Source organism: Canis aureus, chromosome 18 (assembly GCF_053574225.1).
Source record: "Canis aureus isolate CA01 chromosome 18, VMU_Caureus_v.1.0, whole genome shotgun sequence".
Lineage (NCBI taxonomy): Eukaryota > Metazoa > Chordata > Mammalia > Carnivora > Canidae > Canis > Canis aureus.
The window spans coordinates 29,524,423-29,550,098 of record NC_135628.1 but is presented as its reverse complement, the minus strand read 5'-3'; the positions used below and the strand labels follow the sequence as shown (position 1 = coordinate 29,550,098).

General features: G+C 35.9%; 1 long non-coding RNA gene across 2 annotated transcripts; it reads right to left on the bottom strand.

The window, feature by feature from the left end:
* Positions 1–555: 555 nt before the first annotated feature.
* Positions 556–20,896, bottom strand: LOC144288325 (uncharacterized). 2 transcript variants are annotated; one of them, XR_013356280.1, is made up of 4 exons: positions 20,787–20,896; positions 10,309–10,405; positions 8,939–9,000; positions 556–879 (listed from the first exon to the last, which is right to left on the bottom strand). It is a non-coding gene; the product is annotated as an uncharacterized LOC144288325 (long non-coding RNA). The 2 variants fall into 2 exon arrangements; XR_013356281.1 differs by lacking the exon at positions 8,939–9,000.
* Positions 20,897–25,676: the final 4,780 nt, after the last annotated feature.

Genomic DNA, 25,676 nt, shown 5'->3' with positions numbered 1-25,676 from the left:
ATTACTGTCTCTATTTGTAAGATGCATAAACATTATCACCACTTAAAAAGCAGATACATACTGATGAAGCAATCCTTGCTCTAGTCAGAAAGTACTTGCCTAAAATGAATATATCCTGATGTGGAAATTAAACTTCTGGTTCTGGAAAGGGCACATAGGACACGTGCAAGTGCAAAGTGTATGAATGTAGATTTTTGCTCCATCTGAGAAAGAGCTCAGCAATAACTAGCTGCTGAATTCCTGCTTCATGATGGAGAAGGTTTCCTGATCTTTGGATTTTAGGGGAGTCAAAGAAGAGAGTATTTTATTGCTAGAGGTCTTTCTTCTTTTCTGTTTTCTCTGTCATCTATTTTTCTTTTTTTCCTTCTTATTTCCCTTCTCCCCTCTTCACAGTCGTTCATCATACATGTATTGAATTCCTATGTTGTGTCAGATGATTTGTTTCTTTTTTTTTTTTTTATTGGTGTTCAATTTACTAACATACAGAATAACCCCCAGTGCCCGTCACACATTCACTCCCACCCCCTGCCCTCCTCCCCTTCCAACACCCCTAGTTCGTTTCCCAGAGTTAGCAGTCTTTACGTTCTGTCTCCCTTTCTGATATTTCTCACACATTTCTTCCCCCTTCCCTTATATTCCCTTTCACTATTATTTATATTCCCCAAATGAATGAGAACATATAATGTTTGTCCTTCTCCGACTGGCTTACTTCACTCAGCATAATACCCTCCAGTTCTATCCACATTGAAGCAAATGGTGGGTATTTGTCATTTCTAATAGCTGAGTAATATTCCATTGTATACATAAACCACATCTTCTTTATCCATTCATCTTTCGTTGGACACCGAGGCTCCTTCCACAGTTTCTTAATCTAAAAGTCTATAATTGAGAAATAACAGTAAATTATGAGGAAAGAAATGCTCAGTGCTCCAGGCTTCTATTTCTTTCACCCACTTGAGAATTTTAGAACATATAAAACCTGATAAAACTAGTGATGCTGCTTCAAAAAGTAATTTTTAAAAGAAAATGAAGTCTTTTTTCCATTAACTATACATCTTAATATGTTGCTAGAAGTAATAAGGCACTCCCACAAACAACAGAATGTGGACAATCAAGTTGGGGAAAGCATTCAAATATGGGCACCCATGTCCAGTTGTCCCTTCCATTCCCATCTTCCAAAAGGAAGGAAAGGTAATAGAACATAAATGTGGAGTAGACAACAGTTTGTTTGCATTGGGGACAACTTGTAAGATAAGAATGGAAAGATGTGAAGTTACACCTTCACCCTCCTTAGGTAAAAGATCTCTGAAGCACAAACTACAGTTTCCCCTCCACAATAATTCATCTTTCCTTTGGCCATAGTGACAAATTTCAGCCTAGCATATGACCATTCAAACTAAAGACTACATACCCCAGGCTTCCTTGCAGCAAAATGGCATTTGCTAGGTTTCAGCCAATAAGATGTAAGCTGACTATCCTATGGCTCTTTTGTGGAACCTTCTTTAAGAGTCCCCTAATGTACCCCTTTTGCCCCTCTTCTGTCTGACTCTCCTCTCTGGAATCCAGATGCTGCTGTCTTGGACTTTGTGGACAACTGTCATACACCAGCTGTGGGAGAATGGTGGCTGCAAAGAGCCTGGGTGCCTGATGAGATCATAAAACTGAGCTCTTATAGCATGCTAGATTGCCTCCTTTTAGGCCATTTGATAGGAGAGGAGACTCAAAGTCTGTCCTTAAGTGATATTAGTTTTTTTAAAAAAATCATTAGTAGTATGCATAATCCCACCAATATTGTCACTTTATAGGAGGGCTAACGGCAAATTACATCTATTTCTAACTCTTAAATTTTTCATCTGTTCCTCATAGGAAGCAAGAAACAGCTTTTCATCATGTTCTATAAATTACACATTATAGATATTTTATATTTATGTTCTTGTACTTAATCTTCACAGACGGTACAAAGCTTGTGCTATGGATGAGAATACTCAAACTCAGAGATAATATAGAAATTAAATGTCAAGACTGAAGTTTAAACACAAACCTACTTGACTCCAAACTTAAAGTTACTCGAATATTTTATATTGCCTCCCTGATATTCCGGTTTAGTGCTCCTCCTCAATTGCATGTCTTTATGACTAATAGTATACTTTCAGAGAGAACTCAATATTTTGTTTAGATTACATTATTAAAAACTATTAATCAGCTGCTAATCTTTGAAAGAACAAATATTTTACATAAAAATCTGGATTTCTGGCTTCATTTGAAAAATCGGAAGATTACTAGTAACAACTAGGCTGACCTTCCCACATGACAACAATTAGCCAAAACTGTGTATGACTGCCTTTTTTTATTGTTGGGTTTGCAATCTCTCGTTTGCCATAGTTCCTCCTTAAGCCTGCTCTGCTCACTTACGTAACTAACCTTTTCTTGTTAGGCATTTGTTTATGACCTTTGTGTAGATGCTTTCCCTTGAACATGATTAAACATAGAACAGATTGCCATCTTACAACGTGATAAAGACATTTTTTAAATTGCATATAGTTTTCCATAATTATGTCTTTTCTAAAAGGGATATAAAATAGGGAGTAGTACAGAAATCTAGATAGAGCTGTGTATAAGATGTGAAGAAAAAATAAAATGATTATTCTTAATGTGTTCTGGAGAGTACATCATTATTCCCTTGAAAGTCCAGAGGGGGAAAAAAAAAAAATGAAAGTCCAGAGGGAAAACTTCAGTAAATATTGATAATAATGACCATGAACTACACATTCTCTGGAATAGTCAATTAACTGCAATATAATTAGAACAAAGCTTAAAGTTGTTAAAGGCATCCAGCCAGCCCTTTTAAATGACTTTGTGGGCAGAGGTTTCTGGGTAGGTGAGGTCCAAGGATTTATTAGCTCTCTGTGCTCTATGCCTGTAATAAACATTAGTCGATTGGCCCTCACTTGATGAACAGGTAATGTTATGAACTTGCAAGTCTTTTTTTTTAATAATAAATTTTTTTTATTGGTGTTCAATTTGCCAACATACAGAATTGCTCATTCTGTCAAGTGCCCACCTCAGTGCCCGCCACCCAGTCACCCCCACCCCCTGCCCTCCTCCCCTGAACTTGCAAGTCTATCAATGATGATAATCAGGACCAATAGTCCCATGCACTTTGGTTGTCTTTTACTACTGCCAAAGTCATGGTAATGTGAAACCCAAAAATGGCACCTTTTATACATTTTGAGTTCAGTTAGATTTTAGTCAGTTAAATGGCCTTTTTTTCATACCATTTTCACATTCCAGATGCTTTCTATCATTGTATTAAGACAACCATTTTCGAACCATGCTGTTCACATTTCTCCAAGCTCTGGTTTTATGCATGAAGTTAGTCTTCTTTTTAATAGACACCGGCTGCCTCCAAGACCCATGAACATGTCATGGACCTCGCCTCAGAAATTTTTCTCTCCTCTGAATGGAATCTTTGCTTAGTGCTTGACCCGAGATCTCCTTGACCCACTTCTCAGATTGGCACCAATGTGGATGACCTGAGCCACATAAGAAGATAGGTGGCTCGTATGTAGTGGTCAAGTGCTTTGTCTTTGAAGTTGAACTTCCTAGATTAAAATCCGATTTCCGTCAGTTGTCAGCTATATTTGGTAAGTTAAACAATCAATCTTAACTTCAGATTTTCCTTGACAAAATACAAATAATATCTATTCATAGGTTTCTGGGGAAGATTAAATATGATAGTAAATGCAAAGAACCAAACATTCTATCAAGCCTTTAATAAATGTTAACTGGTATCATTGAAGAGCCTATAATTTAATACTGTTCTATCAGTTAAAGTTGTTGATTACAATCAACAGAAACAGATTCTAGCTAATTTATGCGGAACTATATTGGGTAGCTCACAGAATCATCAGCATATCTTGATAGCGAGGCTGAAATATATAGGTTAAAAGCAAAAGATACTAGACAGTAGGACTCATAGGCAGGCTCTTATAGGACAGTTGGGTTAGAATATCATGGCTGGACACTGTTGTATCTGGACATTGTATGCTATCACCATTAGTGAATTCTCAATCTCTCATAATCTCTCTCTCATTCTGTCTCAGTCTCCCTCTCTCTCTCACACACACACACACACACGCACGCACACACATACATCAGATGTTCAATGTCAAAGTTTTGGGTGAAAATATCCAATGAGTATCCAAGTATAGCTGCCTGTCAGAGTCTAAGGAGAGAGATCTGATCTCGTTGCCTCCTGCCAAGACTCAAAGAAAAAAAGGGAGTTTCTCCTCAAATAGAACAGATATTGGATAGTACTCTAAGCTAGTATTCGAAGATACAATGATATCCTTTGTTTTCTATAACTGTTTTTCAAATTAGAGAATATAAACTCTAGGAAAACTGAACCAAAGTTTATCTCACAGATCTCATCATATAATAGGTTTCTAACAAATGCATGTCAACTCATAGTTTCAAGTTTGACAAATGCGTTTTCAAGATTTATTCCTTTTTATGCTCTAGTTAGAGTTTACCAAATCAATGAATTGTGAGAATTTCATTGTGGTATCAGACTTAAGTACAGTTGCCAAAAGGTGATTACATAATGATGAGAGAAAGCTAGATTATCTTTTAAAGATAAATAAAGCATCTGTATTGAAATTAATCCCTATAAGCATAGACAGTCAAAATAGAGTTGTAGCTTGTGGGAGAATTAAATCTTGCATTGTGTAAAAGATTTTCAGTGAAAATCATGGTAGTAAATGGGAGTAGCAGAGAAGTAAGACTTATTGTTTAAAAAAATTCTTATCATGAGAGTAATATATGATTACTACAGGAAAAATTTAAAGTATAGCAAAACAAAAGAAAAATCTTTCTCGGACGCCTGGCTTAGAGCTTGCCTTCAGCCAAGGGCATGGATCCTGGAGTCCTGGGATCGAGTCCCATGTCGCGCTCCCTGCATGGAGCCTGCTTCTCCCTCTGCCTGTGTCTCTGCCTCTCTCTCTCTCTCTCTCTCTCTCTGTCTCTCATGCATAAATAAATAAAAAAATATTAAAAAATAAGAAAAAATAAGAAATATCTTTCCTACTATTAGCACAATTATTTAAAACATGTTTGTGGGGATCCCTGGGTGGCTCAGCGGTTTAGCGCCGCCTTCAGCCCAGGGCCTAATCCTGGAGACCCGGATCGAGTCCCACGCCGGGCTCCCTGCATGGAGTCTGCTTCTCCCTCTGCCTGTGTCTGCCTCTCTCTCCCTCTCTCTCTCTCTCTCTCTCTGTCTGTCTCTCTCTCTGTGTGTCTAACGAATGAATAAATAAAATCTTTAAAAAATAAATAAATAAAACATGTTTGTATATTCTTGTGTTTGTGTGTGGTATGTATGTGTGTGTGTGTGTGTAGTACCTGTGTTGTTAGTACCAGAAATTTATAACAAACATACTTTTAAATACTGTTACAAAATTGTGCTCTTATGCACAATGTTTATTAACGTGCTGGATGTTTATTTCCTTAAAAACAGAGATTCTTATTATAGAATAAATGCTTATTTACAAAAAATAAGAAATACAATAAAAAAGAGTGTAAAATATGCAAAATCTCAGTACCCCAGAAATAACCATTGTTAATATCTTGCTGTATGATCTTTAAAACATTTTTTGTATATTTGCAAATAAATATTTTTGGAAAATAGATTATGTATCTTATAGGATTTTTTTATGTACTTTTAAAGAGTATAATATAATATAATATAATATAATATAATATAATATAATAATCCCTACATCAATAGGTATAGTTCTGCACCATCATAGTTGCTAGCTTTATAAAATTATCTTGTGGATATACACGATTGATTTTCAGAAATACCACATTGTTGGACATTACTTACTTGGCCTTTTTGTTTTTATAAGCAATAGTTCAATGAACGTTCTAACAGTTTAATTTTCAAACAAATCCTTAATTACTTCCTTAAGACAAATTCTCAGAAGCATAGTTAATCCATGCAAAGATTATGTATATTTTTATGTCTTTGAATAACAAATTGCTTTCTAGGATATTATACCAATTTGAAACGACAAAACAGGATATGTGTGTGTATTCTCATAAAATGAAATATTCTTTAAATGAGATAAATAAATGTAGAGTTAATTACTTTGGCTTATAAAGAGTGTAAAATTTTCCCATGTTATTAAACATTTCATTGGCATAGTTTAAAAGGCCTGAGTGTGTCTCATCTTATGAGGCAACCTAATGACAAGCAGCACATTAGTAAATCTCTGCATGCGTTTGAGAATATCTTCTCAAGAAAATGTCTAAGTAGTGACATATGTGGGAAGAATATACATTATTATCATGTAGCACAATGACTTTGGTTAATTTGTAGTAAAGAAATAGTACCACAATATGAAGAGTTCAAAGAGTATATAACCGTGTGTCCTTTTGTGGATCAAGAATTTGTTTGATCTCTTTAGTTTTAGTTTTATCAAATTATAAATGGTCTATCATTATACATAAAATAACTATACATTTACTGTTATTACCTATAAGCTTCTATGTGATGTGGTCACTACTTGCCTCTCTGATTGCAGCCTTAAAATCTTCCAGTCTTCCTTTTTTTTGGGGGTGGGGGATTTATTTATCATTTGAGAGAGAAAGAGAGAGCATGCATGAGCAAGGGGAGGGGTAAAGAGAGAGGGAAGAGACAATCTCAAGCAGACTCCCCACTGCAGGGAGCCTGATGTGGGGCTCGATCTCATAACCCTGAGATTATGACCTGAGCCAAAACCAAGAGTCAGATGCTCAGCTGATTGAACCACCTGGCGTCCCTCTTCCAATCTTCTTAATTGTGCTGATTAGCTGTGCTCCAGCCTCAGCATCCTTGTTCTCTTTTCCTTCAGCACACCAAATGTGTTTCCTCCTGAAACTTTGCACTTACTCTTTGCTGATCTACTTATGACTCGCTTCTCATCATTTAGATCTTCATTTAAATACCATTACTTCAGAGAAGCATTCTTCCATAAGGCTAATTAAAATAGACTGTGATAAGCATTATTGCCTTTAACTGATATTCCTAGTTCTCCTTCTGCCAGGCATGCAGTAGGATTGCACTTCCCTACCTCCAGCCTCTAGAAGCTGGGATATAATTTGCCACATGTGTCCTTACCCCTGTCACTGTTATTGGTGGCAGTCAAGTAAGCTTCCTTCATCCTGCATCCCTGAGAGAGGACATGGAACTGAGCCCCTCACTGAACCATAGTAGAAGTGTACTGTGAAAGAAAAAGAATTTTTTCCACACTATTAAGACTTTGAGGTTGTTTATTAGTACAGAAAATCCTGCCCACCTTGAATAATATATAGGTTCTTCCTCCTTTTACATAATCTTAATATTTTCTTATTTTACTCTTATTTATTGTATCTAATCATGGTATAAAATCTTTTTCATTTATGAGCTTTCCTCCCTCCACTGAAATGTTAGCCCCTTGAGAACAGAGTCTGTCTGGTTCATTGTTTTATTCGCAGTGACTAGAATAACACCCAGTGCATAGTAGGTCCTTCTTCAATACTTCTTGAATAAGTGAAAGAGAGGAGCAGAAGATTTCACCTGTGCCTGTGGCATCTAGACAGAACTTTCCTCCTTTTAAAAAGAGTTCTTCCCAGATTCCAAAATAAGTCTTTGATATACTTAAAAAAGAGAGAGAGAGAGAGAGAGAAAACACAGGTCTGATGGCCAAGAGAGGTTAAATATCTTTTCATCAAAATGTAAGAACTCTTAAATACTTTAATCCTTTGGTCTTTTTTTTTTTTCTTCCCTAGCAGCATAAACATTTTTTTTTTCTCTTTGTGGAGGAAAACAAGCACGATTGCAATTTTTTTAATATTTATTTTTGAGAGAGAGGAGCATGAGTAGAGCAGGGACAGAAGGAGACGGAGAAGCAGGCTTCTTGCTCAACAGAGAGCCAGACGCAGGACTTGATCCCAGGACCCCCGGATCACAACCCCAGCCAAAGGCAGACACTCAACTGACTGAATCACCCAGGACCCTGTAATTAATTTTTATATTCTGTTATCACTAGAGATTTTTTAAAAATGAAAAACACTTTAGCTAAGACTTACATATATATTTGGTGAATAGAGAAGTGTATTTTCCCTGGCCATCCAAAGGACAAGAGATGCATTATATTAATAATGTCCAGATTCATAAGGTATACTCTTTCATTTTGGCACTTGACCATTCTTTCTTTATAACCATTATGTCTTGGCTACCTTATGGTTTGCAGATGCGTATCAATTACAAAAACATTTTCAGTTAATGACTCCTAAAAGCCTTCAAACAACTGGGTAGATATGTTTGTTATTGGGTCGTGGTCAACAGTATTTCCCAGCAAGAGGTAATAGACTTACAACTCATTTCCTCATCTGAAAGGGTCTCAGCCCTTGAGCCAGATGACAATTTCTATTCTTTGGTCCTAACACACGCTAATTAGAGTAACTATTTACAGCTGTATCTGTTGGTATCTTCTCAATCAGCATATGCCTCCTCTTGACCAAAAATAGAAAAGCACAGATGGCATTGCTACACATTTCTATCTCCCATTTGGCTTTAAAGCTACTGCTTGTCTTTTCACATGCCAGGCAAAGGGAAAGGATGGAGGAAAGCTCTTCTGCTGGACTGCAATGTGGCCATTTGTTTGCTTGGTAACTAGAAACATTTCAGCATGGATCTGCCCTTAGCTGGTCCATATGTTGGATTTGCCATCACAGGGCCAAGTTTATCAGAGCTCATTTCTTACAATAAAAAAGAAGTACCTGGCCCCTTTGTGTTTTGTTTTGTTTTGTTTTGTTTATAACATTTTAGAATTCTTTACCCTTAAATGAACTCTTTCTGATCTTCTCAAACATGTTTGATGTTTCCGTCTTTTACACTATTGCACTTTTAACTTACCTTGGCTCTTTGTTTTTAGATGTTGTACTATGCATCAGGAATGTTCCATGTTTGCTTGACTGCTAAATGGAAACAGGGTAACCATTGCATTTTTAGTGTGAAATCATTTTGTCCCATCTTTAAACTGCTTTGGCATCCAAAATAGTTCAAGTACTTTCAAGAGCATTATAAATCAGATAAATGTGTTCAAATGCACAGTAATGCTTTTTTTATTTCTGATGTGAGCTGTAAGGAGGACTATGTAAGTCTTTGGAGTCAGTCCTGGATGTAAGTACCAGCATATTTCCTGACCATGGCTTTAAGTATGTTACTTAATCTTTCCTCAGATGTTACATTGGGAAACAATATTTCCTATCTCACAGCATTGAGGTGAGGATTAAATCAGATAATGCACCTTAAATCCAAGGCCTGGTTTATAGTGAATACTAAAGAAATGGCAATTGTCTTATCGAGAGTAATAGCACATATCTAAATGATAAATATCCCAAAGACTGTGCTTTCACCAGTGTTATAATTAAAGCTATTTATTTATTATAAGTGCTATTTTAGTTAGATTCCAATATACAGTTAAATTAAATGCATTCTAAAGAAATTAGGAATAGTGCCAATAGATATTTATTATGAAAATAATAATAATAATCTTTATTTGTTACTTCATAGTTAATGAAACATTTGTAGTTGCATATACTTAATGTCACCCTCATAAGTCATACATTCATTTAGAGGAAGAACATTCCAGGCAGAGGGAGTAATGAGTATAATGGTCCTGAGGAATACTGTGCCTAGAATGTTCAGCAGATAGCCAGGAGGTGCATGTAGCCAGAACAAAGTGACTGAAGGGAAGAAAGGAGGAGACAGTGGTGAGAGAGGAAATCAAAGGTCAGTTGTGTAGGTCATGATTTGGTTCTTGGGCTTTGCTTTGAGTAAAATGGAGAGTCACCGCAGGGAGTGAGGCATAACAGATCTTACTTAGGTTTTATAGAGTGGCAAGGGTCACTCTGGCTATGGATTTCAGAGCAGACTGTGAGGGAAGCAGGATAGAAGCAAGACCACGTAAGAGCCAAAAAACGACCCAGATCTAAGAATGCTCAAATTGTGGGCCTATTTTGAAGGTAAAGGCCACAGAATTTCCTGATAGACTGGATGTGAAACTCTGATGAAAACCAAGAGTCAGGGCAACCATAAGGTTTTTGGCCTGAGCAACTGAAAGATGGAGTTGTCACTCTTTAGGCAAGTTGGAGCAGGTCTCAGACAAAACATCAGAAATTAAGTGACTATTAAGTGGAGTTTAAAAGTTCTATCAGACATCCAAGAGTATGGCTTTGTGAATATTCAAAATGAAAGAATGGAAGTTTAGCAAGTTGACTTACCTTAGAAAACAGATAAGTACAACCCCAGGAGCAAATATTATCGCCTGAAGATGACCACTTTCAAAAGATCACACATTAGTACTGAGTGATTCATATTCTAGAAAAATTAACAAAAAAGAGAGAACTGTTCACTTATCCTTCAACTTCACTGTCAGTTATAGAACCAAATATATTCTTAGGCAAAGAGGGCACTCTTTCTATCATTCAACAGCAAAGAAATAAATGTCCAAAACTCCTATCACTGTGCATGCTGATTCAAAAGGGTTCATACATATGCCTACAAGAAATTGAAAAATTGGCTTTTAGAATAAGCACAGATAGAAGAAATATATGGTCTTGAGTAAAACAGTCCATAGTTTTCCCACATAACAGAACACCTTCCAGTTGACCAAAACTTCTGATTAAAAGTTTTAACTGATAATAAAGTGATTGACTCTCTGCTTTTGAGCCGGGGGAAGAGAAGGGTGATGCCCATTCACATGTATAAGCAAATGTTCTGTTTGAATGAGTCACCATTACCTAAAAGCTGTGTCTTCACATAAAGTAAATCTGGATTTGTCTGATTGTAAATACTTATATGCTATTTATCATTTATAGCCAATAGTTTATAGCCACGAAGATAAAATCAAAATACTTAAATAACTAGTACTATAACTAAATTTGTGTTTTATCATTTTGAGAAAAATAAAGAATCTCAGATTACCCATTCATCTACTGCATGGCACATTCAACCTGAGAGAAAGGCAGTGTGACCAGCTCAGGTTTTTATAGGGCAGTGATGTGCACAAAGGCAAGGTAGGATGACTAGATTTTAGAAGGTTAAATGCCATATTAAAAAGTTTGGATTTTATTCTGTAGATAATGGGAGCTATAGAAGCCTTTCTAGGAGAGATTGAGAATTGATAGGATTCATTTCAAGATCTTAGGAAAGTATTTTCCCCCCCAAGGAATATTTTGGCAAAATTAGGAACTACTTAATAAGCATGTAATTACAGTGATTTTTATAAATTGTCACAATGTCTGTTAAAAAGATTATTTATGTAGATACTGTTAAAAAGAAAAGCTAAAATTAACGGCTTCACTATCTATCTCCAAAAATCCAGATTCATATCCTTAGATATTTATTACTTAAATGTTTTATTTCCCTCAAATATCTGAAACCAAATTTATGATTTTTTTCTACAAACATGTATTTTTTTTTCTAGCCTCCATTTCTTTTTATAGTGTGCCATCCCTGTACCAACAAGATTGGCTAGCAAGTAGAAACAATCTTTATATTATCACTATTTCTTCATTGCTCTTTCCTTTCCTATTGATTTAGATACTAAATCTTTCTTAAAAATTGTTTTCCATAAATAATCATATATGTGAGCATTCTTTGTCTGCTCTTCATAATTTTACTAAAGCTTTAGCACATCACATGCAGAGAACTTCCACAGCCTTCCCTGAAATATCCTTTATCCTTCCTGATGCTCCTACCACTGAATCTTTATGTTTTTGGAAGTAATAGGATACTGCTATTGAAAGAATACAGACTTAGGATTGGAAAGACCAGTGAAATCTTAGTTCTTCCATTTACTAGCCATGGGATCTCTTAGGTATATCCCCCAACTTTTCTGATCCTTTATTTGTTAAGATCTAATGTTTCAGTCATAGTGATGTGGGAAACAAAGGCAGAAGAAAAATTGTTAAATTTCTTTACTATCTACAGCCCACTGACAAATTCTGAAACAGGCAGAACAATCTTCCTCTAGAGACTCACCTGCCTCAATGTTGACACGTTGCTAAGGGCAAAAGGCAATCTTGGCCCAACCTCCAGGATCCTGTAAGTCTAAGTTAACATACAAAAATTCCTTTGGAACTTTCTTTATCTCTACCCTCCAACCCCCACCCCCCCACCCCCCAAGATACATGTTGGCAATCATTCCCCAAGCAAATGACCCAATGATACATATCTGAAGGGTCTCATGACTGAGTTTTTACTAAACAGTAACAGATGACCTTTCCTAACAATAGCTAGCCCCATCAGGATCCTGGAAAACTTGTTTCCAAAATACCTGGGAGGATTAGGCTATCCTTAACCCCCTCCCAACTTGAAAGTCTATAATGGGCCACTCCTCATGACTCTAGTGCAGCAATTTTTGCTCACAGATCCTGTCTCAGTGCTTTAATAAAACCACCTTTTTTTTTTTTTTTCACCCAAGACGTCTCAAGAATTCTTTCTTGGCTGTCAGCTTCGAACCATAACACCTTTTCCTACATCAATAGGATATATATATTTTTAATATTTTATTTATTTATTCTTAAGAGACACAGAGAGAGAGGCAGAGACATAGGCAGAGGGAGAACGGCAGGCTCCTTGTGGGGAGTCTCATGTGGGACTTGATCCTAGGACCCTGGGATCAAGACCTGAGCCAACGGCAGATGCTAAACCGGTAAGCCACACAGGTGCCTCATCAACAGGATTATTCTGAGGGTTAAATAAGAGGAGATGTTAGTGTCTGAGGCATTTAACAGCCCGCTGGTGGAATGGTGGCTGTACATGGTTTCATACTCTTCTTGCTAAGTTCTGGATGGCTCCCTTTTGTCTGTCACATGTAACCTAAATTCTTCTCTAGTTTTCACCCACAATTCTTCTCTTCGTGCACATCAGAGGACGATACTATTAGTCCTCTTCTAGTTAGCAAGACCCATTGGTTGTGTCACTTTTGAGCAATAGTGTTTAATTGTCAGGATGGGGCTCTCCAGTACTCTCTTCTGGTGAGAGAATTATTGAAGAGTCCTCTTGTTAGGATGGTAGGGCTGCAAGTACAAAGCAGATCAGACCACTGAGTCACTGCATAGAGGGTTGCCCTGGGCTATCTCCAACACCTGCAGCACATTTTATATGAGCAATAAGAAAACTTTTGTTGTGTTAAGCCACTGGAATTTCAGAATCTTTTTTACTGTAGCATAACTTTATCTTTTTAAAATCTTGGATTCTCTCCATTTTTAGCTTCACTGGAGCTATCTAATCTGCTTTGCTATTGGACTTGATGCCATCTGTCTTCTTTACATGTGATTTCATTTGTTTATGCCTTTGTGTGTTTGCTTATGTTTTTCTTTCTTTCCTATGTCTACCTAGACTAAATATCGCCAATGTAGTAGAGCCCAAGTTTCCAGACCTCATAGTTATAGATCAAATAATTCTGCTGTTAAGTTTAAATAACTTAAAACATTTAAGTTCCAATTGCCTTGTCTTATTTAATAAGCCTTTAACAGTTCCATCCCAGCAGCCTCTGCATCTTCTGCCTTTTTCTAACCCTATGTGCTGGTTTTCCTGTCTCAGATGTTTCTTCCTCCTAATTAGGACTCTAGTATTCTAGGGTGTATCTCTTGAAAGCATCCTTTGATCATAGATCTTCCCAGTTTAGAACTTGTCCATAGTACTCCTATAGCCAAAGAATATAGGGTTAAGATATTTTAACTTGACTTTAGGACCTGTCCCAGATTTTTCTTCCACTATTTTTCTATGGAAGCATAACTTGAGCTTTCCTAGTTCCCTGATTGTGTCTATGCCATTTAACCAAGCTGAATGCCTTCATTGCAGGCTATAGAAATCTATGTTTCCAAAAACTTTAACCAGAATAGAAATGATTGGTAAAAAGACTACATTAAAATTAAGACCATCTCATTATCAAAAGACTGCATTAAGGGAGTGAAAAGGCAATCCATAGGTCCTGAAAACATATCTGCAGTATGTATATCCAAAACATGTTTAATTTGATTAAAGAACTACAAATAAATAAGAAAAAAATGATGGGCAACTCAAACAAATACAGACAAAATATCCGAACAACTGTTTCACAAAGAAAAGAATCCAAATGCCCTTTAAATATATGAAAAAGTATTTTATTAGCAGTCAGGGAAATACAAACGAAAACCACAATGAGAAACCATTACATACTCACCAGATTGTTTAAAATTAAAGAATCTGGCAATACTGAACATCAAAAAGGAGGTAGAACCATAGAAAAGTTTACCCAGCAGGTAAGAAAGAACATTATTAGAGCTACTTGCTAAAAAAAAAAAAAAAAAAAAAAAAAAAGAAAATTGGCATTATCTTGTAAGGTTAACCATGCACATAAATGATGACCTAGCAATTAAATACTTAAGTGTGATTATATGGGCCAGGATTCAAACACAAAAATGTTCAAAGTAGCATTGTTCATAAAAGCCAGAAATCTGGAAACCACTCAAAAGCACATCAAAGAAAGAATGGATTAACTAATAATCATACAATGTAATACAGCACTGAAAGTAAATGAGGAAGTTCCATAGATCTCAAGAGTGAATATTAAAACCACAATGTTGAGCAAATGAAGTCAGATTTAGAAGAATGTATACTGCCAGTTTCCAATTTTATGAAATTCAAAAATAGGCAAAACTAAACTATAATGTTTAGGGATTCATACTTAAATAACAAAACTATAAAACAAAGCAAGGATATGGTTACCATCATATTTAATAAAGAAGTTTCCTCTAAGGGCTGAAGGAATAAACAGAAGTTAATTCTGAGATGGGTAGGATGATGTTTACATGGTATTTGTTTTATAATTTTTAACTGTGCATTTTTATGTTTCTGCGTTCTATTTCACAGCAAGAAAAAAATCCTATACCTATTTCAAGTCCTATTTCTCCATGGAATTCATTTTGATCTCCCTACTTTGTGAGTTTTTTTTCTCTTCTGAATATGAAGAGTCATTAAAGGCATAAGTCAATTAGGCATTGCATGATGACATTGCTTCAATGGCTATCTTATTTTTTTTTTAAGATTTTATTTGTTTATTTATGAGACATACAGAGAGAGAGAGAGGCAGAGACACAGGCAGAGGGAGAAACAGGCTCCATGTAGGGAGCCTGATATGGGACTTGATCCCAGGTCTCCAGGATCAGGCCCTGGGCTGAAGGCGGCACTAAACCACTAGGCAACCCGGGATGCCCACTTCAATGGTTATCTTGAAGTATTAGGCACCTACTTTATAGGGACTCAAACAGTATTTTATTTTAGATCCTTAAGCCCTCTTGCAATGATTTGCACATACAAGATACCAATTATTTGTTTACAATAATAATAACTCTATATTTGGTATTTAATAAAAAAAATTATAGATGATAGATCTAGGGGAATACCCTATTCAAGTACTTTAAAAAAATTATTTATTTGAGAGAGAGAGAAAGTGAGCACAAGCACAGGGAGGCATAAAGTGAGGGGGAGGGAGAAGCAGGCTCCTTGCTCAGTGGGAAGCCCAATGCGGGGCTCAATCCCAGGATCCCAGGATCATGACCTGAGTGGAAGGCAGATGCTTAACTGACTGACCCACTCAGGCACCCCTCAAGTACTTACTTCTGAAAAGTTCAACTGGCATTGTATCATGGCAATACTCTGACCTGCAAAGAGTATATATGAGGTATAAGGAAGTCTGAGTTCTAGCTGTTCCTGTGCTAGATACTGGCTTAACTAAGCCACTTAAATTTTCTAGGTATTGAGTTCTTCATGTGTGTGGTATTTGAGCTGAATTCTGCTGTCTAGTTCTAATATTCCATGAATTTCTCAAATATATTATAAAAAGACCCCAGAAAAATGTTCAGAATCTCTTCAGCAAATCATGTCCAAAAAAAAAAAAAAAAAATTAAAAATCCACAGGTTATTAGGGAGAATTTTTGAAGAACAAGAGACCTGATATTCTTGATCAGGTTAAGAAATCACTTTTTAATTAAATGAAAGCTTAGTATGTTTAAAATAAAAAGGCCTATAGAAAATAGAGAAGAAAAATTTATGGTACACAACAAACCACTTTTGCTTTTTCAAGAAGAATGAGAAGATGAGTCACCAACTGACTCTGTGACCAAAACATCACAGAGGAAATTCAGAAACAGAAGCTGGCTTGGCGGAACTCAACAGTCATCAAAGAGATAAAGATACACATGCTTATTTTTCACAGACTAGGACCTTATGTATTCAGTTGCCTCGATTTTGCTGTTTTGTTTTACAAATTTGCTTGGAAGAAAACAGTATATTCAAATTTAGGTGGTAATTATTAGAGATTATCGGTAAATTGAATGGTCATGAAATGATAGTATCTCAAGAGATAGAAACTTTGAAAAAAAAAAGAAACTTTGAAGTTCATTTATTCCCTACATCCAGCTATTCAATATGTTTTTTAAATTTTATTTTATTAAGGTTCTTATTTATTTATTTATTCAGAGAGAGAGAGAGAGAGAGAGAGAGAGAGAGAGAGAGGCAGAGACACAGGCAGAGGGAGAAGCAAGCTCCACGCAGGGAGCCCGACGTGGGACTTGATCCCAGGTTTCCAGGATCACACCCCAGGCTGCAGGTGGCGCTGAACCGCTGCACCACTGGGGCTGCCCTATTCAATATGTTTGAATAAGTTTTTTTAAATATCTGCTGAGTAGTTATCTAGAATATTCTTGAATATCTCCAGTGACATTCTAATATGTATTAGAACTGAGATCTTAGTACCTTCTCTTGTTGCAAGAGTCATTTCAAAGACTATTGTCATTGTCACTTTATATGGAGAGATTGTTTCACAGCTCGCCCACAAATGGTATCACTTTTGTTTGTTTTACATCATAATATATATGTTTGACTCTTCCATTTTTTAAATTTTTACCAGGGACACTTATAAGGAGCTGTACTTTCTGAGGGTGGTGTTGCATGCTTATATTTCAGATATTAGCATGAATTCATGATTTTGAGTACCAAAGTTCTATAAGCTCTATGTGGTGAGCTGAATAAAAAAAACAAAAACAAAAAACAATTCTTATCCATCTGTCATAAGATAATTCTATTTCATTTTCAATGACTGAATGCAGTATGACCAAGTGTGGTAAATTTACTTGATGGTTGGCTCCCCAAACATATGGACCCTTTTGTATTCAAGGCTGAAATGAAGTTACCTAGAGACAAAATTAAAGTGTGTTTTTTTTTAAAGTAAAACCCATCTAAATATCACACAGCAGACAGAGCTTTTTTTTTTTTTTTTAAGATTTTATTTATTTATTCATGAGAGAGAGAGAGAGAGGCAGAGACACAAGCAGAGGGAGAAGCAGGCTCAATGCAGGGAGCCCGATGTGGGACAAGATCCCAGGTCTCCAGGATCAAGCCCTGGGCTGAAGGCAGCGCTAAACTGCTGAGATACCTGGGCTGCCCAGACAGAGCTTTTAAAAATTACTTCCTCTTTCTCTTTTTTTTTTCTTCTTTGTTATAGAGAGTTTCTCTATAAAGTTAGAAATTAATATCCCAGAAAACACGTTACAATCTTAAGTGTTTTGCTATAGAAGTAATATAAATCAGATAAAATTATCATTTGTAAATAGACTTGTAATATATACTTGTAAATAACTTGTAAATAAATTTGTAAGTAACAGGTATTTGAAAAAATAGATATGAATTAGATGGTTTCTTAAACAGAATAGCTAAATGCAAGCAAGTACTAGACAATTCTATTATACTTATAGAAGTGTATAGCCAAAAGTGTAAGCGTGAATGCATTATGTGCTTTCAGATTCTGTTGAATAGACACTCCAATCCTGACACTATCAGTGAAGTCCATGCATTAAGGCATTAAGGATGTCCCTGCATTCAATGCCTCTATGTATTTTACTAAAAAGTGCCAAAGTGACACATTTTTTACTTTTCTTTGAGCTCTCAGTCAAGAGGCCAGTGGATTCTTTTCTAAGGTTCTCATGATTTGTACATTCCTTACTGCAATAACTTTTCTCTGTGAGAAATAATACTTTATGTTATCTCTAGATTCAGGCTTTTGACTGTGATGTCCCTTTGTGTAATAGGGCAATTTATCCTGTATCATGGGTAGAAAGCTTATGATTTTTATCTTTCAGTTACATCAAACATAAACCTGTATACAATTAATGATTGTTATTATGGCCACAAATGAGGACTACTCTTTTTGGAGAGGCTGTTTGATAGTTTCCCACACAGAGATAGATTTTAATTTGACTATAGGCTGGACTCCTCTGTTCTAGGGGGTGATGTCAGCACATCTGTGAAAACACAACTATCACATTTTCCTTGCCCAAGAAAGTCCTCAAATCTTGGCCTTCTACATATTTTGTTAACTTATATGCCTTTATCTTATTTCCTCAGTATGTAAGTCAATGAATAGAAAAGTACTCTATGTTTCAAGCAGGAAATCCTCAGGACACAGTATACCATGTAGAAATTTGTTACTATCTGATTTATTTGAGGAGCCTGTTACATAAATCACAGTGCTGATAAAACACAAATGTTACTGGCTTTGTATTGCAAAAAACTAGCTAATTTAATATGTTGGAAATATTCCTTATTTTATATTAATTATATTTATATTGATATGTTGGAAATATTCTTAATTACCACTTAATTGTTTTGTTTGCTAAATTTGTGGTATATCTATAGCTTCCTAACAAAGAGAAATCACCTATCTAACTGCAGCTTTTAGTAAATAAATAGGATAAATCAGTAAATTATATAGGTGATAGATGCCATGGGAAAAGGCAAATAGACAAGAGACATAGCACTCAAGAGGCATCATGGAACAGTCTGAAGGTGCTTCTAAAGAAAGGAAGACATCATTGTAAAAGGAGTGAATATCTAAGTACTCCAAATAAAATCCTAATTGTGTGTTTCCATGCAATTTCTTTCACTTACAGACTCTAGTCAGAAGCATATAAAGGCTACTGAGAGAGCCTTGACTCTTGACTGAGAGAGCACTCAATATTTCCTTAAAAGAGAACTTTGACATAATTTTCAATTATCTATGGAAGTTAAAAATTTAAATTCATAGCCATCAATCACTTTCATTCTAGCCATTATGGGAATTAAATCAGAAATATTACATTTGGCATAATGATCTAATTTCATTTTATCATTTTTGTGGCAACTACTTTTCTTCTTTTGTAGAGGTCAATAGTAAGGTAAAATATATAGAAATCAATTAACAGAAGAAGGTTAAGGAAGTAAATAATCATCACTAGGTACTGAAAGTTTTACAACTAAGCTGCATTATTTAACGTTAATAGTTTCTTTAAAATTCAGCCTTTTAAAATCCAAATTCAATTTCTTACTTGTGTATTTGAGCAAATATTTCATTGTGCTGTTTTATTTTCTAGAAGACATTTTTATAAACCTCATTTTCACATCTGCTATCAACTAAAAAAAAGCTAGAAGATTACCCAACTGAGTTTAAACCAATAAAATATTTCAACACATCACTTTTCACATCCATAAGAGTACTAATTTTTTAAAATTTATCTTGGCCACTCGAACTCTTGAAAAGCCAACAAAAATGGACAGTTTATGTAAGTAAAAAGGCAACTCATCTTTGTAACATGAACATATTACACACATTTTGAAATTTAAGTGGACATTCTTGGAATAGATTTAGTTCACAAATGGATTTATTTAGGTCATTGCCACTTAAACTCTTTCCAAAAGCATCCAGAGAGATGGATGTAGATATAAAAACTCACCTTGTTCACTTTTAGTTGCTGAATGATGTTCCTTAATCAGCATACACATGAAGTGATCCTGTTCACTTTATTTGAATGTAGGTCTATTTTCCCTTTCTCTTTGTTTATCTTTAAGGACAGTATTATTTGAAATTGTTTTAAAACCTTTAGTCTAAGAAAACTCACATCAGTAGTGCATGGAAGCACAGATCTGACCATGTGACACACATAGTTATTTGCTCACCTGCTGTCTACCCTTTCAAAATTTCTTCTTTGCCAGTGGAATACCACATTGATTCAAATACTAACCCCTTGAGAACGTGATCCTTTTCTCCATTTTAGGGAGAAATTCTGGTTCTCTAATATTTAAAGAAATATTTGAAATAGTTGCTTTTTCCTTAACACTCATTAAAGTCATCAAGTTTGCTCTGTGAGCGATGAGGATATCTGCTGACAGCCTTCTGTGAATATTTTCCTGCTTTTAAAAGGGGCCACTTATTATCTCCTCTAAACCACTGAGGAGCATTATGGGAGTTCATGAAAATATTGTTATAATTTTTGATAATAGAAAACCAAGGGAAAGACATTTTTACTTTGGGAGTAAGCCAATATTGAGGATGGCACACCAGAGAGATGGAAGAGACCTGTGTTTTGATAATATTCTTTAGCTACTGACTTAAACAAGACTGTATCTGACACCCTTCTGGACTTGTTCCTTCATTCATCAGATATTCATTCATGAGGGCCTCCTAGGCACTAGGAATTGTTCTAAGTGCTGGGGATATAGCTTTGAAAAAAACATTTAAAATCTCAATGCAATGAAGCTAACATTCAAGTAGGGGAAGCTAGACATTAAACACAATGATTTAGTAACTTAAATGTGTAAGAAAGTTGTCTTAGCACAAGCTGCTATAAAAAGTACCATACACTGAGTTTATTATAATCAATAGAAATTTGTTTCTTACAGTTTTGGAAGCTGGAAGTTCAAGTACAAGGTATCAGTATGATTGGATTCCAGTGAGAGCCCTCTTTCAGGTGACAGACTGCCAACTTCTTGTATCTTTATATGTCCTAGGGCAGAGAGGAAGCAAGCTCTCTCCTGACTCTTATAAGGGCACCAACACTATGTGTAAGGGATCTACCCTCATGACCTCATCTAATCTTAATTATTTCTCAGAGGCCTTATCTCATAATACCATTATATCAGGGGGCAGGGTTTCAAGATGGACAATTTGAGGGGGCATTTGGCCTATAGCAAAGGTGATGAGTAACCGTGAAGAAACTAAATCAATAAGGGGATAAGCCATGCTAAGTGGGTTGTACACAGAGTCATTAGAGAGGGCCAGAGTGAGAAGGTAGCATTATAGCAAAAATAGTAAGGAAATAGGAGAGAATAAAATTCCCTGGTGATTTTTTCCCTGTGTTATTTGTAGAAGCATGCCTATTAATATTCAGATCATGGTTATTTTTTTTCACTCAGGTTTTATAAGAACTCATAACGTCCTGCCTCTCAAAATGTATGTATTTGCATTTTCTCAAATCTGGTATCATGATCAATTTAAATGACTTCTGTGAATGTGTTCTCTGCCTGATTGTCTGCTGAGACAAACTCTCTGCTTTCTCTATTTCTGAATCAATTTCTTGCTATTTCTGGCTATTCAGGTTCTAGTAAGGTGGAGAAAAAAGAATTTGGAGGTAGACATTGAAATGTGTGATTTTATGTGATCTCTACCACTTTCACCTAATATTGGCTAATTGGCTAATAATCTAGCCAATATATATTAGGAACTTGCCATACTCCGGGTAATACTCTAAATTCTTTGCATTTATTATCTCCTTTAATCTACTCACTAGTCCAATGGACATTTCTATTTGTATTATAATTTCTCACTTTAAAAACCAAGAGCAAAAAAGCTTGACTTTGCAAAAAGTAACAGAGTAAATGGGAGAAGATTGACTCACCATAAGGGATTGAAGTCCAGAGCCCAAGCAATCAGATATAAGGTAAAAATTGTTATTTTCAGGTGAATATTGATAAGTATTAAAGAGCTTATGAGAGAATGAGTGATTTGTTCTCTAATGGGCTGAAGAGTCAATGTAAATAATGAGAACCCATGGTAAAAGCATATAATGATAAAATTGCTTACTAGTTTCTTTTCTTACAAATTTAGGTGAAATGATAGTTAAGAAGAACTACCAATATTGATTTAATTTGCAGCTAAATTATATTAAAATGCACTATGTATCTTGTTATAACCTATTATAAAGAGGAAAACAGTGAAGCAGAATACATTTCATTAACATTGTACCTTCAGTTACTTACATTCTTGAACTTGTGAATAAGATAGTCATCCACAGTGAATGTATGCAGGAGAGAGTCAATGGTTAGGTTATATCTGATATTGACTCTGGGGAAAGGAAGGAAAGGATAAGAAAAAACTTCAGGTAGGAGAGAGGGTAAGGAGAATGGAGCTTCCATTCTGGTTCATGGGGTTCTAGGAATGGATGTGTGGATGAACTCTAGAGTATGGTGGAGGATTTTCCAAAGTATTGCAAAATGTTAGTCTACAGGATGATAATAGGGCTTTGGTTAATAACCAGATAAAATATTAGGTAAGAAAACAATTTTGTGAATACCCAAAGGAACAGATCTTTAATTTGCCAATTTGTCTTACCAAGTTTGAAATATGAGGGAACGTTATATGCTATATTTCCGAAAATTATTTATCCAAGGAGAAATTACTCCTTTCTTCCCTTCTTCTTTTTTTTTTAAAGATTTTTTAAAACTTATTTTCATAGAGACAGAGAGAGAGAGAGACAGAGACACAGGCAGAAGGAGAAGCAGGTTCCATGCAGGGAGCCTGACATGGGACTTGATCCCAACCCTCCGGGATCATGCCCTGGACTGAAGGTGGCGCTAAACCGCTGAGCCACCGGGCTGCCCTCTTGCCTTCTTTAGCAGGGAATTTTATAGGACTTAAATTCCATGATAGACATTCTGGGAAATATTGAAGAGTGATAGATATGTTTGAGTATATCTGGGAATTTTACTGAGTGTCCCAAAGAGTTCTCTAGGAACCAGGGGAAAAATGACTGCTAAGGTAAGGGAAGGGTAGGGGCTGAGCCATTCCCGTGCATGAGCCTACCATTGGTACTGGAACTTTTTTCACAAGACTGAGTCCCATTAGAAAGTCTGCCATTGGACAAGGTGGTTGGAGTCATATACAGTTGTCAAGTGTTGGTTGAATACCTGGCAGCCTGATGATTGAAATTTTTGTACAGAAACATAGTCGAGATTATTCCAAATATACATATGCCCAATAATTTCTAATTAAATATCATATTATTATATTCATGACTTGTCTGTCCATGAGTGCCCTCATGCCCTGTCTGCTCTAAGTAGTACTTTGCCAGTTAACATTTTGGCTATGAAACTTGAGCCTCTCTGGCACATGGGTGGAGTTCTCCCCACGTGTCAGATGTTGGGTTAATGCTAGCCCATCAGGCAGGTGACCTAAAACTGAGTATGTATGGCTGTACACTTGCGTCAGTATTTTCCTTTATGTAGATTTCATCTTTTTTATGCATTGCAGTTCTTTTTTAAGATAAGAACTATTTGGCCACATTCTTTAAAAAAAAAGTCTTGACTACATAAATGATATTTCATAGTACTGTTACTGCAATTTTTTAAAAGATTTTATTTATTTTTTCATGAGACACAGAAAGAGAGAGGCAGAGACACAGGCAGAGGGAGAAGCAGGCTCCCCACAGGGAGCCCACTGTGGGACTCCATCCCAGGATCTCAGGATCACACCCTGAGCCAAAGTCAGATGGTCAACCACTGAGCCACCCAGGCATCCCATTACTGCAAATTCTTAAAAATGGTCAATATTTTGCTTCAGTTTTTGAGCTCTATGTTATTATGGAAGTACATTTTATTGTCATTGTAAATAATAGTATATCAGTGGATCAATAGTTTTTCAGATAAAATGTTGGCTCATTAAGAAATAAACTTGATATTTTAAATATATATATTTTTTCATTTGGAAAGGAAATATATATATATTTAGAAGGCATATGAGATTCTGAACTACAGAAAATGTGTAAAGCACCTCACATAATTAGAGGTAAAACATGTATTTTCTCTCAATACATTTTACTTGGTGTGTGTACATATGCAGATTTTATGCAAATATTTTTATCAAGCCAGCAAGTAGAGTCACTGATGTCACCATAGTTCCCATGTCAATACATTGGAGATTATTAGTCCAGATGATGATTCTTCCTAAAGCCACTTAGGGCAAAGGACTTCTTCAGATATTTGTTCAGGGGTTCTTAAACTATAGTCCAGACCAAGGGAATTGTATTGAAAATTTGTGGGTGTGTGTTTATGCAGTTTTAAGTTGGGATGTCCAGAGCTCTGGTGAGATTTTCATTGCCAGTCAGTTACCCAGAAGAAGCTAAGAATCCCTGCTTTAGCACTCAGCCCACAAGGCAGGGCTGAACTGTGGTGCCTTCAGTATGTCCTTAGCACACTCAGTGCACTGGATTGGTGATTTGGAAAAAACTTCGATGATTTATCCCTAGTGTTATTTCAAGCTTTACATATTCTTTTTTTTTTTTTAAGATTTTATTTATTTATTCATGAGATACACAGAGAGAGAGGCAGAGACATAGGCAGAGGAAGAAGCAGGCCCCCCACAGGGACCCCAATGCAGGACGTGATCCCCTGACTGGGATCACAGCCTGAGTTGAAGGCAGACGCTCAACTTCTGAGCCACTCAGTCTTCCCGCTTTATATAATCTTTTAAATGAAAGTGATGCAAACATTTATTATAATTCATTACATTCAACTCTGTACTTCATCCATTATTCTTGGATTATTTCCTACCTGGCTGGTGTGGGTGTGGGTGTGGGTGTGTATGTATGTACCGCAATAACACTCTCAACAGACATTTTGGCGGAGTGTCACAAACCAGAATTAGAAGAGAAGTCCTAAAACTCTCAGTTTTGGAGAAAAATACTCCTGTTCATGCAAGCTTAAGCATTTACGAACTAGAGTTTGTTTTTCTTTAAGAAATCAATTGAAAGTTTAAGTTCGTAGTTTTAATATTATTTGAAGGAGGTATGTCAAAAGGTGTCAGGCTACTTTTAGGTTGTCAATCCTCCACTATCACTGGTTCTCAAATTAAAGATGATTTTCTTGCAATAGCATTTCGACAAACATGTATACACACAATTGTAAATAAAATAGTTTGCTGCATTTGCTCTTCTTAAACATCTACTAACTATTGGACAAATTTATTACAGGAATAGAGACCATGACTCATGCTTGAATCATAATAGACTTCTTTGATTGCTAAAATGAGGAACTATAAAATCTCCTTTATTCAGACTCAAGGAGAAAATGATTGTATTGTCCTGTGAAGTCTTCATTAGGCATTTTGTAGTGTGGAGAGAATCAAAGCAATGGATATAGCTAATTCAGTTTTCTAACAATAAATATTCTCAAACAGGGAGTTGTTTTCTCCAGTGATTGTCTTTCCATGGTTAGCCTAGGGGAGAGGAACATTAAATGCAAAACTCCTAATATCAATACAGTGTGTTGGGCTTTTACATCCTCTTGGCTGCTCATCTGGCTTTTTTCATTGAACAAACATTGCCTAAACTTTTTACTGGCTCATCACAGAGGGAGAGGTAGAAAACAAAGCAGCACTCATGAGGCTGAAATGGACTAGTTTCCTTTGGTTTGGCTAAAACAGCACATATTCTCATATTCTACCCTCATTGTATTAGTCTTCTCAAAACGTAGCATGTTGAGAATTTCTGAGGACTCTTTAATATAGTTTAGTTTG